At 44.5% G+C, this 16,832-nt stretch overlaps 1 protein-coding gene across 11 annotated transcripts in view; it reads right to left on the bottom strand.

Moving 5' to 3' along the window:
• The window catches only part of cntn1b (contactin 1b), a 721,932-nt gene that overhangs the window by 469,022 nt on the left and 236,078 nt on the right, over positions 1-16,832 (bottom strand). The window contains exon 1 of one of the 11 annotated variants that reach the window (XM_059652312.1): positions 11,116-11,137. The exons of the other annotated variants lie outside the window; for them this stretch is intronic. The gene's annotated coding sequence lies outside the window, so the exon portion shown is untranslated. Of the gene's footprint in view, positions 1-11,115; positions 11,138-16,832 lie in introns of those variants that run through there. 11 annotated transcript variants of the gene reach the window in all.

The raw sequence follows: 16,832 nt of genomic DNA, 5'->3' as shown, positions 1-16,832 counted from the left end.
CCCCCCCACCAGCTGGATGGGTTCTATATTGAATAGATATGGGAATCTAGTGCATCAACATTACAATGATCTTCCAATCATTTATATTTAATGTCATACTCATAAAATAGACAATATCAAAGCCCATCTCTACATTCAGGCTCCAGCTAGACTTGGGATTGGTTCTTTAGATTCAAAGTACCTGTCAGTAGCTTATGAAGTGTGAAGCTGGACGAACCCAGCAGGCCAAGCAGCATCTTGGGAGCACAAAAGCTGACGTTTCAGGCCTAGACCCTTCATCTAGGCCCGAAACGTCAGCTTTTGTGCTCTGAAGATGCTGCTTGGCCTGCTGTGTTCGTCCAGCTTCACACTTTGTTATCTTGGATTCTCCAGCATCTGCAGTTCCCATTATCTCTGTCAGTGGCTTACGTTCAGTTTTTGGTTACGAAACTGAAAGACATCAATGAAATCTTCTTACTGTGGAAAAAGAAATCAAAAACACTGCTTCACACAGTGCCAGTTATGATTCCAGCCTCGGGTCACTGTCTGGGTGGGGTTTGCACATTCTCCCCGCGTCTGCTCGGGTTTCACCCGAGTGCTCCAGTTTCCTCCCACAGTCCCACAACTGGATTGGCCATGTTAAACTGCTCTCTACAGTGTAGAAAAGTGCAGGCTAGGTGGATCCCGGACAAGCCATGGTAAATGAAAAGTTACAGGGATATGTTGGTGGGGGTGTGCTGGATCTGGTTGGGATGATCTTCGGAGGATGGGCAGGCTCGATGGGCAGAACGGCCGCTTTCCACACAGTGGGGCTTCTGTGAATCCATGTCATGTGACCCATTACATGAAGTTTACTGATTGGAAAGTGCAGAAAAAAGGAGGAATGTGTGTTGATTGATTTCCAGATTCTCTCAGATCCTCTGCAGAGAGATGGCAATCTATAGGTTTTCTAGTGGCCAATTACATGTTACTTGCAAAGGGAGGGGCACGTCAAAGGTAAAAACAGAATGCTTCACCTTCCCTCCACCCCTTATTCTGCCATCGAGAGACTTCCTCCTTTCTCTGGCAATGTAGTTTCAGCCCTGAATGCCAGCCTGCCTGCTACCTGCTCAGTTTCATTTCATAGATTTCACTTCATAGAATTCCTACAGTATGAAAGCAGGCCATTCAGCCCACCGAGTCACAGTGACCCTTGGAAGAGCATCCCACCGAGACTCACCCTATCTGTGCATTTGCTACCCTAGTAAATATGGGCAATTTAGCATGGCCAACCCACCCAAATTGCACATCTTTGGATTGTGGGAGGAAAACAGAACACCTGGAAGAAACCTGTGCAGACACAGAGAGAATGTGCAAACTCCACACAGACAGTGCTTCAAGGCTGGAATTGAATCCAGGTCCCTGGTACTGTGAGGGAGCAGTGCTAACCACTGAGCTACCATGCTGTCACAGGTTCTAGCCTTATACAGAGTCCTTAATCAACTGGCAACTCAACACATGCAGGAGGGTAACTGTTCCACACCCTAAGCCAACATTGTAAAGAGCCCACAGGCAGGACCATGCCAGCAAGTGGGCATGCCATTAAGAATGGGAAATCTGGTTGTGTCACTTCTGTTCCTAGGCTTCCAAATTCTGCTCAAGAAATTCTAAGACAAGCACCAGCTCAAAAAATGGCTATTAAACTAGATATAGCAAACACTGAATGCAAGAGATTATATTATAGGAGAGGAGAGGGTACACTGTAAAATATTGTTCCACCTTTGATTTGTTAGAATTATAGAGATGTGCAGCACAGGAAGAAATCCATCAGTCCCACTCGTCCATGCCCACCAGATATCCAAAATTAATCCAGTCCCATTTGCTAGCATTTTGCCCCTACCCTCTAAACCCTTCCTACTCAATGTACTGATCCAGATGCCTTTTAAATGTTGTAATTGTACCAGCCTCCACCACTTCCTCTGGCAGCTCATTCCATACACCCATCAGCCTCTGTGTGAAAAAGTTGCTTCTTAGGTCCATTTTAAATCATTCCCCTCTCACAATAAAACTATCCCTCTAGTTTTGGACTCCCCGATCTGGCAAAAAGACCTTAGCTACTCACCCCATCCATGCCCCTCATGATTTCACAAACCTCTATAAGGTCACCCCTCAGCCTCCGATGGTCCAGTGAAAATAGCCCCTCAGCCTATTCAGCCTCAAACCCTCCAACCCTCGCAACAGCTTTGTATATCTTTTCTGAACAATGTCCTCACGGTTGCTAGATGAAAAGCTTGGACAACATGCATTTTGTTAAAAACAACCCACAACTTTTGTACAACAAAATGACTAATAGATTATAATTAGGTTGCTGGTAGCAATGTCAGACGCAGAAATCCACTGATCACCCACTTTACAAAGAAATATTCATCAAACAAGCAGTGAACATAATGAGTCATCGGGTTTCTGAGTGATTAATCAGGCACTTGGGTAAAATGAGATTCCTTTGGTGAAGTTTCCAATCATTGAAAATCCTACATGTCTATTGGCCACTGTGATGGAACACAACATGATGCTCTGGACATTTGCTGGTTTTACAAAAGCAAATGAATTATGCACTGTATCTTATCCTGGAGTAGATCATTTGGCATCTTGCCTATCAACCAGCATACAGTCATCTTACGGAAAGGGGAGATGATCAAAATTTCAATGAACCTTTAAAGCCCTCGGACTGTATTCTTCACCACTTGCTGTTCGGTTTCAACTGACTTACAGTTGAATGAAAACCACAGGTTTACAAGTGCATCACTTGTGAAAAGCAAACAAAAAGCTTTCAACACAACTTGGATTGCACCTTTCAGAACTGTGAGGCACAGCGTACAACAGTTCAGCTCAAGACTTCACTGCTGTATTCACCACTTAATTGTGCAGCTTGGGAGTATAATAATGGGAGTCAGCAATTATCTGAAACAGAATATTATTCTCATTTCCCATCTGTATATTTTGTCAATGAGCTTAAATCAGCATCTCCTGATCACTCGCCTTCGTGTCAATGAAAATATATTACAGTCCAACTGAGTCAGAACAGTTACTGACAAAAGTTCAGTATAACTTCTGTAAATTCTTTTCTGTATGTTCCAAAGAGTGTTATATTGATTGAAAGTCAAACAGGAATCCTACTTAATTTTCAATACGCAAACCATTGTAGTTATGGGCCAAATCAGACAGAGCTGAACTAAAAAAGCTGTGGTCCCCCATTTGGCTCATGGAAGTGGGGAGGAGGCAGAGTTGGATGTTTCAAGTTTGTAGCTGACCCTATCACTTTGTTTCTGATTGGTCGTATTGTGCAGCTTTCAAAGATAACTCATCCAAGAACCAACACTGAAGGAAACTATTCCAATCATCATGCCCATATCAGCTCTTTGTAAAGGCCATCCAATAAGGCTCTTTCCTTCCTGCCCTTCCCCCCCCCCAAGAGCCCAGCAAATTTTTAATTTCAATATTCTTTTTGAAAGGGCTAGAAAACCCAAAAGAATAGATTACCCTCAGGCCCCGCTGGACTGAATGCCAGATCAAGGTGTAATTTCATTTCCCAGTTCAGCTGTGCTAAATGCCTAAGAAGGAGGTCAGACCTCAGCGCCACAGAGACACAGAGCTGTACAGCATGCAAGCAGACCCTTCTGTCCAACTTGTCCATACCAGCCAGATATCCTAAATTAGTCTTGGAGCGGGTGTAAGTTATTCCACAGGGGGACAGCAGTCATAGTACACTTCAGTACAAATGACATACATAAACAAAAAAACGAATGAGGTCCTAAAAGCAGAATACAGGGAGCTAGGAAGAAAGTTAAGAAGTCAGGCCTCAAAGGTAGTGATTTCAGGATTAGTACCGGTGCCATGTGCTGGTCAAGAGGAGAAATGACAGGCCATGTCGGATGAATACATGTCTGCCAAGGCAGGGTTGGGGGACGATTTCAGATTCCTGGATCAGTGGGACCAGTTCTGGGGGAGGTGGGGCTTTTACAAATCGAACAGGTTACATCCGGGTAGGACTAGGACTGATGTCCTGGGGGGGTGTGTTTGCTATAGAGGTTGGGGAGGGCTCGGGGGATGGGAACCCATGTAAGGAGTCAGAGTGGGAGACAGCAAGGTAAAAACAAAAGCTAGAAGAGGGAATAAGAAAAGTGGTAGGCTGAAAAAGCAAGGACAAGATTCAAACAGGGCTACTGGGAACGATGAGCAGTAAACAAACACTGTTAAAAGGGCAAGCTTCAAGACTTTGTGCCTTAATGCATGGTGCACCTGCATTCAGGTGGGCCAACTAATCATGCATTTGGATGTAAACGGCGGGGGGGGGAGGGGAGAAATGATGTAATCCCAATTTCAGAGACATGGTTGCAGGGTGATGAGGGATGGGAATTGAACGTCCCAGGGTATTCAATATTTAGGAAGGCCAGGAAAAGATGGTGGAGTGGCATTGTTGTCTAAAGAGTGAATTAACACAATAATGAGAATGGATAATAGCTCGGACAATGTGTTGCCAAATGGGTAGATTTTGAGAAGTACCAAGGAGCAAAAAACATTAGTAGGTGTCATATAAAGACTCCTAAAGCTGCAGTGGTGATGTTGGGAATGGCATTAAACAGGAAATTAAAGATGCATGAGATCAGGGAATATTGGTGACCATTGGTGATTGTAATCTACACACACATTTGGCAAATCAAATTAGCCACAATGCTGTCGAGGAGGAATTCCTGGAGTGTGTGAGAGATGGTTCTCTTGACCGATACACGGAGGAACAAACCAGACAGCAGGCCATCTTAGACTGGGTGCTGTGGAATGAGAAAGGACTCATTGACAATCTAGCTGTGCAAGACCCCCTGGGGAAGAGTGACCATAACACGATAGAAAATTTTATCAAAATGGACTGTGTGGTTGTTGATTCAGAGTCGAGTGGTGCTGAATCTTAATAAAGGAAACTACTAGGATATGAGGCATGAGTTGGCCTTGATAGATTGGGGAGAATATCTTAAAGGGATGACAGTGGATAGGCAATGACAAACATTCAAGGAATGCATGGGGTAACTACATCAACTCTTTCTTCCGGTCTGGCACAAAAGCAAAATGGATCAGCTGCCAATCCATGGTTTACAAAGGAAATTAGAGATAATATCCAATCCAAGGGGGAAGCATTCAGATTGGCCAAGAATAATAATAAATCTGAGAAATGGGAGCAGTTTCGAATTCAGCAAAGGGCCAAGTGATTGGTTAAGAAGAGGAAAATACAATACAAAAGTAAGCTTGCAGGGAGCATTGGTTTCTGAAGAGAAAGAGCTTGGTGAAGATAACTATAGGTACCCTACAGACAGAAATGGGGGAACGGGGAGTATAGTAGGGGACAAAGTAAGGGCTGGGCAACTGAATACATGCTTTGGTTCTGTCTTCATAAAACGGCACACAACGGCACTAGAGCTATTGGAGGAGGCAAGACTTAAGTGACAGGGAAGAACTGAGGAAGATTAATATGAGCAGAGAAATGGCGCTGGGAAAATTGTTGGGACTGAAGGCGGATAAACCCCCAGGGCCTGATAATCTACTTTCCAGAGTACTTAAGGAAATAGCTCTAGAAATAGTGGATGCATTGGTGGTCATCTTCCAGAATTCTGTAGACTCTGGAACAGTCCCTGCAGATTGGAGGGTAGTTAATGTCACTCCAATATTCAAAAAGGGAGGCAGAGAGAAAACAGGGAATTATAGATTGGTGAGTCCAATATTGTTAGTGAGGAAAATTCTTGAACCCATTATCAACGACTTTATAGCACAGCATTTAGAAAGCAGTAGCAGGATCAGAGAGAATCAGCATGGATTTATGAAAGGGAGCTCATTCTTGACAAATATGCTGGCATTCTATGAAGATGTAATTAGTAGAGATGACAAGGGGGAGCCAATGTTGTATATTTGGACTTTCAGAAAGCATTGACAAAATCCTGCATAAGAGATTATAATGCAAGATTAAAGTGCATGGGATTGCGGCAAGTATATTGAGATGGATAGAAAACGAGTTGGCAGAGGAGAAACAAAAAGTAGGAATTAATGGGTCCTTTTCAAATTGCAAGCAGTAACTAGCGGGGTGCCAAAGGAATCAGTGAAGGGACCCCAGCTATTATCGATACATATTATTGATGAGGGAACAAAAGGTAATATCTCAAACTTTGCAGATGATACCAAATTTGTGGGAGGGTGAACTGTGGCAAGGATGCAAAGATCCTTCAGCATGATCTGGACAGGTTGGGTGAGCAGGGAAATCAATGGCAGATGCAGTATAATTTGGATAAATGTGAGATTGCTCACTTTGGAAGCAAAAACAAGAAAATAGATCACTACCTGAATGGCTGTAAACTGGAAGTGGGGGTTCTGCAGCGGGACCTCGGTGTCCTTGTGCACCAGTTGCTGAAGGTAAGCATGCAGGTGCAGCAGGTGGTAAGGAAGGCAAATGGCATGTTGGCCTTCATTATGAGAGGTTTTGAGTACAGGATCAGGGATGTGTGGTTGCAGTTATACAGAGCCTTGGTGAGCCACATCCAGAAGATTGTGTGCAGTGTTTGTCTCCTTTTCTGAAGAAGGATGCTTTTGCTCTCGAGAGAGCGCAGTGAAGGTTTACCAGGCTGATTCCAGGGATGGCGGGTCTGGCGTATATGGAGGGATTGACTAAATCGGATTGTTTCTGCTGGAGTTCAGATGAATGCAGGGGTATCTCATCGGGAGTTAAAATTCTATTGGGACTGGACAGGTTACTGCAAGGAGGATGGAGGGTGCATCCAGAGCCAGGGGTCACAGTATGAGGATTCGGGGTAGACAATTTAGGACAGAGATGAGGAGACATTTCTTCACCCAAAGAGTGGTGAGCCTGTGGAATTCATTACCACAGGAAGTAGTTGATGCCAAAAAACTGAATGTATTCAAGAGGCGACTAGATAAAGCACTTGGGGTGAATGAGATCAAAGGTTATAGGGAGAAAGCAGGATTAGGCTAGTGAGTTGGACGATCATCCATGATGGTGAAGAATGGCAGAGCAGGCTTGAAGGGCCGAATGGCCTCCTCCTGCTCCTATCTTCAATGTTGGGAATTATCAGATCAGCTACAATCTCACTGAAGGGCAGGGAAGACTCAATAGGCCAAATGGCCTAATTCTGGTCTGGTATCTTATAGTTTAACCCAATCAATATGGAGTTGTAATCAAATGACAAGTCGTCAACGCCTGGGTGCTATTTTACATGTCACAGTGATTGCGGGTTTAGTATTAATCTAACACATCTAAGCTTGCAAGTCTGTCAATGACGGGTGAGCAGTCTCAAACAGTGTTGCTCAGGGAGTGTGAAATTAGACTGACATTGCAGTTGGATAGAACAGACATGGCTGAAAAATGGTGGCTTTTCTGTTATTGTTGAGGGTCAGGAGAGGTTAGATAGCTCAGTGGAAAAGTCAAGGCTAAGGGATGGCAGCTGTGTGGATTATTGCTGTCCATCAAATGAAACAAAAATATATATAGTGTTCATGCAGACCAGACTCTGCACTAACACTGACAATGGATCTCACTGAAGTTACAAATAGTTTTTAAAGATAAGGAAGCACCAAAGGGGAAAGAGATTGTCACACACTCTCAGCCTTTTGTTCTGCACAAACTCACATTTAAGATAGAGTTGAGACTTTTTTCCAACCTCTCACTAATCTGTAGAATTTTCTTTCCCAGAGAACAGTGAAGACTAGGTCACTGAATATTTTTAAGTCTGAATTAGATCAATTTTGATCAACAGGGAAGTCAAAGAGTGAAGAAAGCAGGCAGAAAAGTAACATTGAGGCCTCGAGCAGACTGGCCGTGATCTTACCAAAATGACGGAAACAAGATTAAGAGGTCAAATACAGTGTGCATGCTGCAAACTTGTATGTTTTTTATTAAGCACCATTCTCTTCCTCATTCTCTGGGTTATTTAACGAGACTTCAGATCCCACTGTGGCAGCTTGAGAACTTAATATTAGGTTTTTATGATTGCCACAAAAACGAGTTCAGTAGTCTAATTGTAGGGGAGGAAACCTGCTATCCTGACCCAATCTAAGATGCATCCAACTCCTGTGTGAACCAAGCTGGTTGGTTCAATTCCGTGTTTTCCTCTGAACAGGCCAATCAGATGTTTCGTAATATTCTCAGGGTAGAGGTGAAGTCTAGGCCTTGTCAGCCACGACAGCACATACATCTATTTTGTTGTTGCACCTTCAACACAGCAAAAGTACTGGCTTTCTTAAACATCTCTGGAGCTACTGTAAGAGAACAAGCTGACTTGACCATACGGTGACCTGGAGCTTGTCCCTGTTTCTGGAAAAGCGTAAACAGGCTGGCCATCAGTGATGCTTAGGTAGAAATGCCTCAGTACCCTTTGTGCCACTATCGTCAAATAGCGATTTCCCCAATTCTCGTGTATAGGAGGAGTCTGGTCTCTCTCAAGATTACTCTCATGCTTCCGGTTTTCCTCCCCCGCAACCTTCCTCCCCCACCCCATAACCCTACTCTGCTTCATACACAGTGATAGATTTGGTCATTTTCCCGATTTGTGTCAACAGGAATTTACTGATCAGACAGCCTTAAACTAATTACATTTTGATTCTGGGCAATAACACACTGATGGCAAGTGCCTTTCTCCCCCAGGGACAGGCGTAATCTTCAGTATTTCTGAAAAATCAAGCCCAGAGGCAAAGCCAAAGTGCATTTTTCAGAAGCAGCTGATGAGAACCCTTCTAACCTCACACTATAATGGCTAATCTAGAAGAGCACGGAAAAAATAATTCTTTAACGGTCACTCAATATAAAACCTGTGTCACTGCAGTCTACCTGAAACCTGGACAAACTCACATGGGTCATCTGTTTAGTTGACTTATCTAACCCAGCTCCTACAATGCACCCAAGACAATACACCAAGTTTCCCACATGGATTCTGCATTCAATGCTACCACTGAGCCAATGGTCACAGTTAAGGTGACCAAAATTTGCGACACACTTCTTCACTTAACTGAATCAGTGTAGGTTTATTTCTTTCTCCCTCATGAGCTTAATTGGTGTCGCCTTCAAGGGACCAATGCTATTTGCCCTAGTGATGCCTTCCCATAGCATGTCGCACACTCTAACCATTATTTGCAATAAAGAGGCTGTGTTCACAAATTTCCTGTTGGATTTATCAGTGACTATCTTGCATTTATTTCTGTAGTTTTGGTCAAGTGGAAAGATCTCGGTCATGTTGAAAGCTACAAAAACCTGTCACTATTTCAAATGTCTAAAGGAGGTCACATTTTCGTCTTCACATTTGACGAGAACAGTCCGGGCCTACTTTGTGTTTCAGTGGCCTGCAATACATGCTGTGCTCAGTTCCCCCAAAATCTATTCAGCCAGCTTAGCTGGAGCGCATGGAATAAACATGACTGAACTTGCCTTACTTGTGATGGGATTCCTCCCTTTCTGGAAAATGGAGGAATGAACTTTAGGAACGTCTACAGAACAGAACCTACTTCAGTTCCTCTCTGCTCTCCAAGAGAAATGTGATTTGGGGCTGAAAATCTTACAGCACAGAAATGCTAGTTGCTGCTGTAAATGCGTTGCAAAATTAAAGGCAAAATAAACCATTTTTCTAAGATTGTATGCTGTGACTGAGTTTGTGCTGGTTTGGTGATAATTGTGAAATTCAAAGATACAAAACTACTTATAAGACAACTGCCATAAAATTTAAACTTTCCTCAATGAAATAACAGCATTATACATTGAACCTATCCATAAAGACTCAATTAGACATTCTGTCTGTTCACTATAGCACAAATGCGGCTAAAAAAAATCAAGTCTTGCACCAAGCATCAGCTCAATGGGTTCAGTATATGTCATGAATAATGCTGGGTTAAACACAAGTTGCCAAAGCCTTCTGATCCACTGCAATGAATGGCGCTTATTATGCGAATTGATTTATTTTGCGTGTGGTAACAACAGGCCCAGCAGTGGTAGCAAAAGGGAGTGAGGAAGTAGACATCGCTCATCTTTTAGAGACTGGCCAACAATCAAACAGTGGCATGACAGAACGGCACTGTCTCCCACTTCTCCTTCCATGCCGATGAATGTCACCTGTCAGGAAGACTTGCAAATGCTCTGTTTGTTTATCCGTTATCTTTGGCTCTCAATTTCAGCAACTGGGGTAGCACAATGACTCAGTGGTTCGCACAGCTGCCTCACAGCACCTGGGACCTGGGTTTGATTCCACCCTCGGGCGACTGTCTGTGTGGAGTTTGCACGTTCTCCCCGTGTCTGCATGGGTTTCCTCCGGGTGCTCCAGTTTCCTCCCACAGTCCAAAGATGTGCATATCAGGGTGCATTAGCCATGCTAAATTACTCAGTGCACAGGGAGGTGCAGGCTAGGTGGATTAGCCATAGAAAATGCAGGGTTTTAGAGACAGGGAGGGGGAGGATCTGATTGGATTGCTCTTCTGAGGGTCCATGTGCCTTGCTCGATGGGATGAATAACTTGTTTTCACACTGCAGGAATTCTATGGTTCTCTCAATGAGAAAGTCATTTGGACCACTCAATTTTCCCATGTTTCACACAATGCATAGGGCTCCAATATCTCATTTGCACATACTCCTCAGTGACCATGTCTTCAACCACCCCAACCCTCATCAATCTTCTGGAGTTGACAATCGACACAAAACGGAAGCAGCCATTTAAACACAGCGGTGATAAGAGTAGATTGGAGGCTGGAAATCCAGCAGCGAGTAACTCATAGAACACAGAACATAGAACATAGGAAAGTACAGCACAGTACAGGCCCTTCGGCCCACGATGTTCTGCCGTGGAATAATCCTCATCCAAAAATAAAATAACCTAACCTACATTCCCCTCAATTCACTGCTGTCCAAGTGCATGTCCAGCAGTCGCTTAAATGTCACTAATGACTCTGCTTCCACGACTTCTACTGGCAAACTATTCCATGCGCTCACAACTCTCTGGGTGAAGAACCTCCCTCTGACGTCTCCTCTATACCTTTCTCCTAACGCCTTAAAACTATGACCCCTCATGGTAGTCAATCCTGCCCTGAGGAAAAGTCTCTGGCTCTATCCATGCCTCTCATTACCTTGTACACCTCGATCAGATCACCTCTCTTCCTCCTTCTCTCCAGACAGAAAAGTCCAAGCTCATCTCCTGGCTCCCCAAAGTTAGACCACCATCTACAAGGCACAAGTGAGGAATGTGATGAAATACTCCCCACTCGCTGGATGAGTGCAGCCCTAACACCATTCAGGACAACGTACCCGCTTGATTAGTGCCCCATCCACCACCTCACCATTCACTCTCTGTTCACCTACACACAGTTGTGCAACATGCCCAAGCTGCAACTCACCCAAGGGCTACTTCCAAACATACGATTTCTGGAAGGTCAACAGCAACATAAGCTTTGGGACTCACAGTCTGCCAGTCCCTCTCCAACCCACACATCATTCCATGTTGCGAACTACATCGACATTCCCTCCCTGTCACTAGGGCAATCCTGGAATTCCCTTCCCAGCAGCTCGGTGGCTTCTGGGCACTCTTTGAAACCAGCTTCTCTCACCAAGGTTTTGGTAAACTGGCCTCATGTCTGCACGGCTTTGGTCTTAAATGGGCTGAGTTAACATTCTGTGAAGCAAATTAGGGCTCAACAACATTACAAGGTGCAATAGGAACACAAGTTGCAATGCAGGCACCTCATAGTCTGTTTCATGAATGTTAAAAGCAGCTGACGGATGCCTAAGGTGAACAAGCAGTTGGAAAATAAGTTCGTGTTAAGTAGGTACTCAAATGCTGTCAAAAGGTTCAGAGACTTTAGTATGCTTGAAAGATTGATGTCTGACTCCTCAGCATCTTGTCTAGAGAAAGCCTGAAAGGAAGTCTCCAATCTTTGGCACCTTAGTCATGCAGTTACGATACTACGCACATTGAGAGCCAGTGATATTATGCACAGCAATTCACAACAGCTCGGGCTAATTTTAACTCAATGGGCCTATTATTGTTCTTTTATTTGAAGCTTATTTCCTTCCACAATGGTGCATTAACATGCAAAGGCAGCACAGGAAACAGCATTCAAATAACAATGCAGCAACTTTGTACAGTTACCAAAACCGAAATGGTCTTTACCAAAACTAACAGCCACCTAACCACACCAATTAAAGACTGAGATTTTTGCAGTCACTGAACCTGTGTATCACCAGCCTAGTTGGCCACATGGAACTGAACAAGCACACTGCAGGAAATGGATTCCTAATAATAGCTCTCCAATATGACGAACAGATTTTATTGTACGTAAGAATATTTGTCAAAAGGTGATATTAATTTATCGCCTCCTGTACAATGTTTATTTTTGTTTTCTCTGCCTTCTGTTCAGTTTAGCTGTCCACCATCATGAAAGGTTACAGGATTTGTCGATGCAAGTCTATCATTTTAAGAGGAAGCATGTACCGTTGCTGCAAGTACAGAACAAACCAGAGATCGATGATCGCCTCTTGGTATTGTATTTGGTCTAGTATATGCTATGATTCGACTGACTACAGGGAGACTGCACAGTGGAAACAGATTAGCTCTGCTTGAGGAACAACACCAGCACAGACAGGAATGGTTAAATGGCACCCAGCCCCAACCTTTTGATTTCATAAATCTACTGCCTTCACAGCTCTCAGTGATGCACAAAGACGATAAAGTCAGAGAGCTGCTTAGTCCAGAAACTGACCCTTCAGTGCAACTTGTCCATTACAACCAGATACCCTGAATAAATCTAGTCCCATTTGCCCGAAATTGGCCCTTCTCTCTCTCAACCCTTCCTAATCATGTACCCATCCAGATGCCTTTAAAATGCTGTAACTGTACCAACCTCCACCACTTTCTCTGGCAGCTAATTAGCACATTCCAAACATGCACCACCGTCTGTGTGAAAAGGTTGCCCCACAGATCCCTTTTAAATCTTTCCCGTCTCATCTTAAACCTATACCCTCTAGCTTTGACCTCCCTAACGCTGGGGAGTTTTTACCTTTATCAGTAACTTACGTTTCAGGTATCTATCTTCGCCAATGTGCTTCTCTCAGACAACCGATCAGTCAGCCTTATCACATGTCAATTTCAGTTTGACCCAGAGCACTGGTATCACTCAGATAGGAGGGTGTGTTTGAGGGGGCTTCCAAACAGATGTCCATATTTGCTGTCTCACTGGGGGTGCAATTTTGCTTGCGCTGCACGACAAAAAACAAAACTGTTCTGTTTGTCACGAAGCCACTCAGTTTTGGCAAGCTATCGCCTGACAGCGAGGGATGGAGTAATATCTGAAAGGAGCCGGGGGAGTGCAAGCATCCACAGGGAGTCACACTCAAACACAACGAAAACTGCAGGCCATCCTGACGAGCACTGCAGTCAAATGAGAAACATTTTGTCACACGTAAGACAGTAAGATTTTGGATGGGCAACAGCAGCCTCTTACTGAACTGAAACCATTTCCAAACCAAAGTGCTGGGAAAGCAGAACACTGGGGCAAATGACAGTGTAGGCTACTGGTGGATTGTGTGATGGATTGTGTTTAATACCTGACCAAGAAAACCTCCTACCAGGTTAGAGATTGTTATTTTACTGTAACGCAGCATGCAATAATATTGTCAAGGCCAGATCCCGTAAGGTTTTCCAGTGCCGTCTCTCATTATTGATCCTTCGGAGACGTGACCTTTTCCTTCAGGAACCTTCACTTTTCAAAACAGATGAAATACAATCTGAATAACGAGAGTGAACCGCTCGAAAATCATTTCAGCTGCGCTGCTGATCAATCAAGTTCTGCCACAGCACAAGTCAGACCGCATATCAGACAGTATTTAGATACGGCACAGCAAGTGCTTAAAGTTTAATGATCCACGTCACAGATTTATAGGCAAACAATGAGAGTATGACAATCCGGGCAGTTCAGGAGGTCACTAGAACAGGAGGCACAAAACATCCACATTGATTTTGTGATATAACGTCATGGTGGATGCACTAAATAGAAAATATAATGGCCCTTCAGGTACTGAGGTGAGTGAGACATTTTCAGAAGATTACAGACATCATTCTGAAGCGGGTTATATCAGTCATACAGCATGGAAAGAGGCCCTTCAGTCCATGCTAAACTAGTCCCACTTGCCTGCATTTGGCCTGCATCCCTCGAAGCCTCTCCAATCCATGTACCTCTCCAAAATGTTGTAAATATCATAACTGTTCCTGAATCTACCACATCCCGTGGCAGTTCACGCCACACATGAACCACCCTCTGTGTGACCAAGTTGCCCCTCAGATCCCTTTCAAATTTTCCTCCTCTCACCTTGCCCTCTAGTCCAACTCCATCCACCTCTTCTTGGGTGAACCTTAGCTCTATCCAGCATCCTCCTCACCACTGCCCAGTAGAAACTTAAAGCTTTACGACTCTACACAGTCGTGCTAAAATTGAAAGCACCTCAACAATTTCCAAACTGACACTTTTAGTTTTGCAGAAGGATTTGTTTTTTTTCGGTTGGAATCCGCCACCTTATCAGTTGCTTAACATCTGCCAAGTATTTCATGCTACCCAGAATTCCTCTCTTGAATATTTGCGGCCTTTCAGGGATACGAATCCACAGATTCCATCTGCCACCTCACTGTATGAGTACAACAGAGATAACATACTGTGGAGGTGGATGAACACAGGTCAGGCAGCATCAGAGGAGCAGCAAAGCTAAAATGTTGTGGGTCGAAATTGGGGGGAGAGGGAAGGGAGCTCAGAAATAAATAGAGAGGAAGGCCGGGGCTGGGGTAGGTAGGTGGGATAGTGATAGGTGAATGCAGGTTGGCAGTGGTGGGGATTGGTCAGTGAGATGGGAGGAGCAGATAGGTGGGAGGGAAGATGGACAGGTCAAGGAGGCGGGGATGAGAGGGAGGGTTGATCATGGGATGAGGCTGGGGGTGGGGAGATTTTGAAACTGATAAAATCTACATTGAGACCACTGGGCTCTAGGTTTCCAAGGCAGAATATGAGGTGTTGCTCTTCCAGTTTGCCGGTGGCGTCATGTTGACACTGGAGGCAGCCCAGGATGGACATGATGCCCAGGGAGTGGGAGGGGGAAGGTGAGTTGAAATGGTTTGTGACTGGGAGGTGTTGTCGTTTGTCGCGAACAGAGTGTAGGTGCTCCACAAAGTGGTCTCCAAGCCTACATTTGGTTTCACAGATGTAGAGGAGGTCACATGGGGAGCAGTAGATGCAGTAGACCACATTGGTGGATATGCAGGTGAACCTCTGTCTGATATGAAAGGTTTGTTTGGGGCCTGGGATGGAGGTGAGGGGCGAGGTGTAGGGGCAGGTGTTGCATTTCCTGCTGTTGCACTTCTGCAACTCCCTCCCCATTTCTGAAGAAGGGTCCTGACTCGAAACATCAGCTTTCCTGCTCCTCTGATGCTGCCTGGCCTGCTGTGTTCCTCCAGCTCCACGCTGTGTTATCTCTGACTCCAGCATCGGCAATTTTTACTTTCTGTGCATTAGTTTAACAGCCTGGACTCAATGTGTCGTTTGATATTTCACTGTCAGGGGTATCCTCAGCCAATCAACACTTTCCAACAGTGGTCTGCAGATGACAATCAAGGGCACAGACTCAGGATCGTGTATCCTTCCCTTAGTACGATGAAGCACACATTCATCCCCCACTTAGTTCAGGTTAGGAATGCAATCTGGGAGAAAAGGGGTTCCACTCAACAAAAGGAAGGCAGATCTACTAAAGTGTCACGTTGCGTTTGCATGAGCTGGCACCATTTACGTGAACCTTGATTCGGGGAGTGAGCTTAAGGATAGCTTCAAAGAATGAAAACATCCACATGAGCTCACACTTGCAGAGAAAAGAGAAAAGTCTCCCTGCAAGGAACACACAAGTCAGTAACTACAATCGGTTCTACTATAATGAGTGTTCCAGCGATGCAAATTGGCTACAACATAACTGACAAATAGGGGAATGCTATTGTTAAAGTGTAAGCTTGGGTTGGCTAGATTTTGAAGAATTTAGAACACATTTTGAAGAAGTGGAGAGTGAGGATGTTGAAGAGCTGCTTGAGTCCCACTGTGAAGACCTCTCTACAGCTCTGCAACAACTTGTTACTGATGGGAAAGCGGACGCTGGGAAAGCAGTAGTAGTCCACAATGCAGCACCACGAGAGCCTACCAATTTGGTTTTGTCTTCTATCCAGAGGGATATTGAGAAGCAGTTGCAGCTCTTAGAGGGCAATGATTGCAATGCAGAATGCAGCAGGGTAGCAGTTCGTGGAACAAGATCTTATTTGGCACCCTATGAACAGCTTCTTCATGAAAGAAGAAAAAAGATAAAGCAGCAAAAACTGGATGTGAACTGGGCGTGGAGCTGAGAAAGCACAGCAGGTCAGACAGCATCGGAGGAGCAGGCAAGTTGATGTTATGGCTCTGGACCCTTTATCAGGAACAATGTCCTGATGAAGGGTCCAGACTCGAAATGTCGTCTTTCCTGCTCCTCCGATGCTGTCTCACCCGATCTGCTGTACTTTTCCAGCTCCAAATTTTATCGACTGACTTCCAGCACCTGCAATCCATTTATCTTCTAGCCTGCAAAAACTGAATGTCTTTTTTAAGCCAACCCCCAAGAAACAGACAGAAGACAATGTATCACAGCCATCCACTTCTGGGTTAACTATTCGTCTCCCTGAGCCGACAATCACAAATGCAACTGAAGGTGATGATGATGGTGATGATGATGATGATGATGAAAGTGATGCTGACCCTCAGCCCTTGCATTAACAACAGAGCAACCTCAA

The sequence above is a fragment of the Stegostoma tigrinum genome, chromosome 18, assembly GCF_030684315.1.
Source record: "Stegostoma tigrinum isolate sSteTig4 chromosome 18, sSteTig4.hap1, whole genome shotgun sequence".
In the NCBI taxonomy this organism is placed as follows: domain Eukaryota; kingdom Metazoa; phylum Chordata; class Chondrichthyes; order Orectolobiformes; family Stegostomatidae; genus Stegostoma; species Stegostoma tigrinum.
This window is presented reverse-complemented; position numbering and strand designations above follow the sequence as displayed.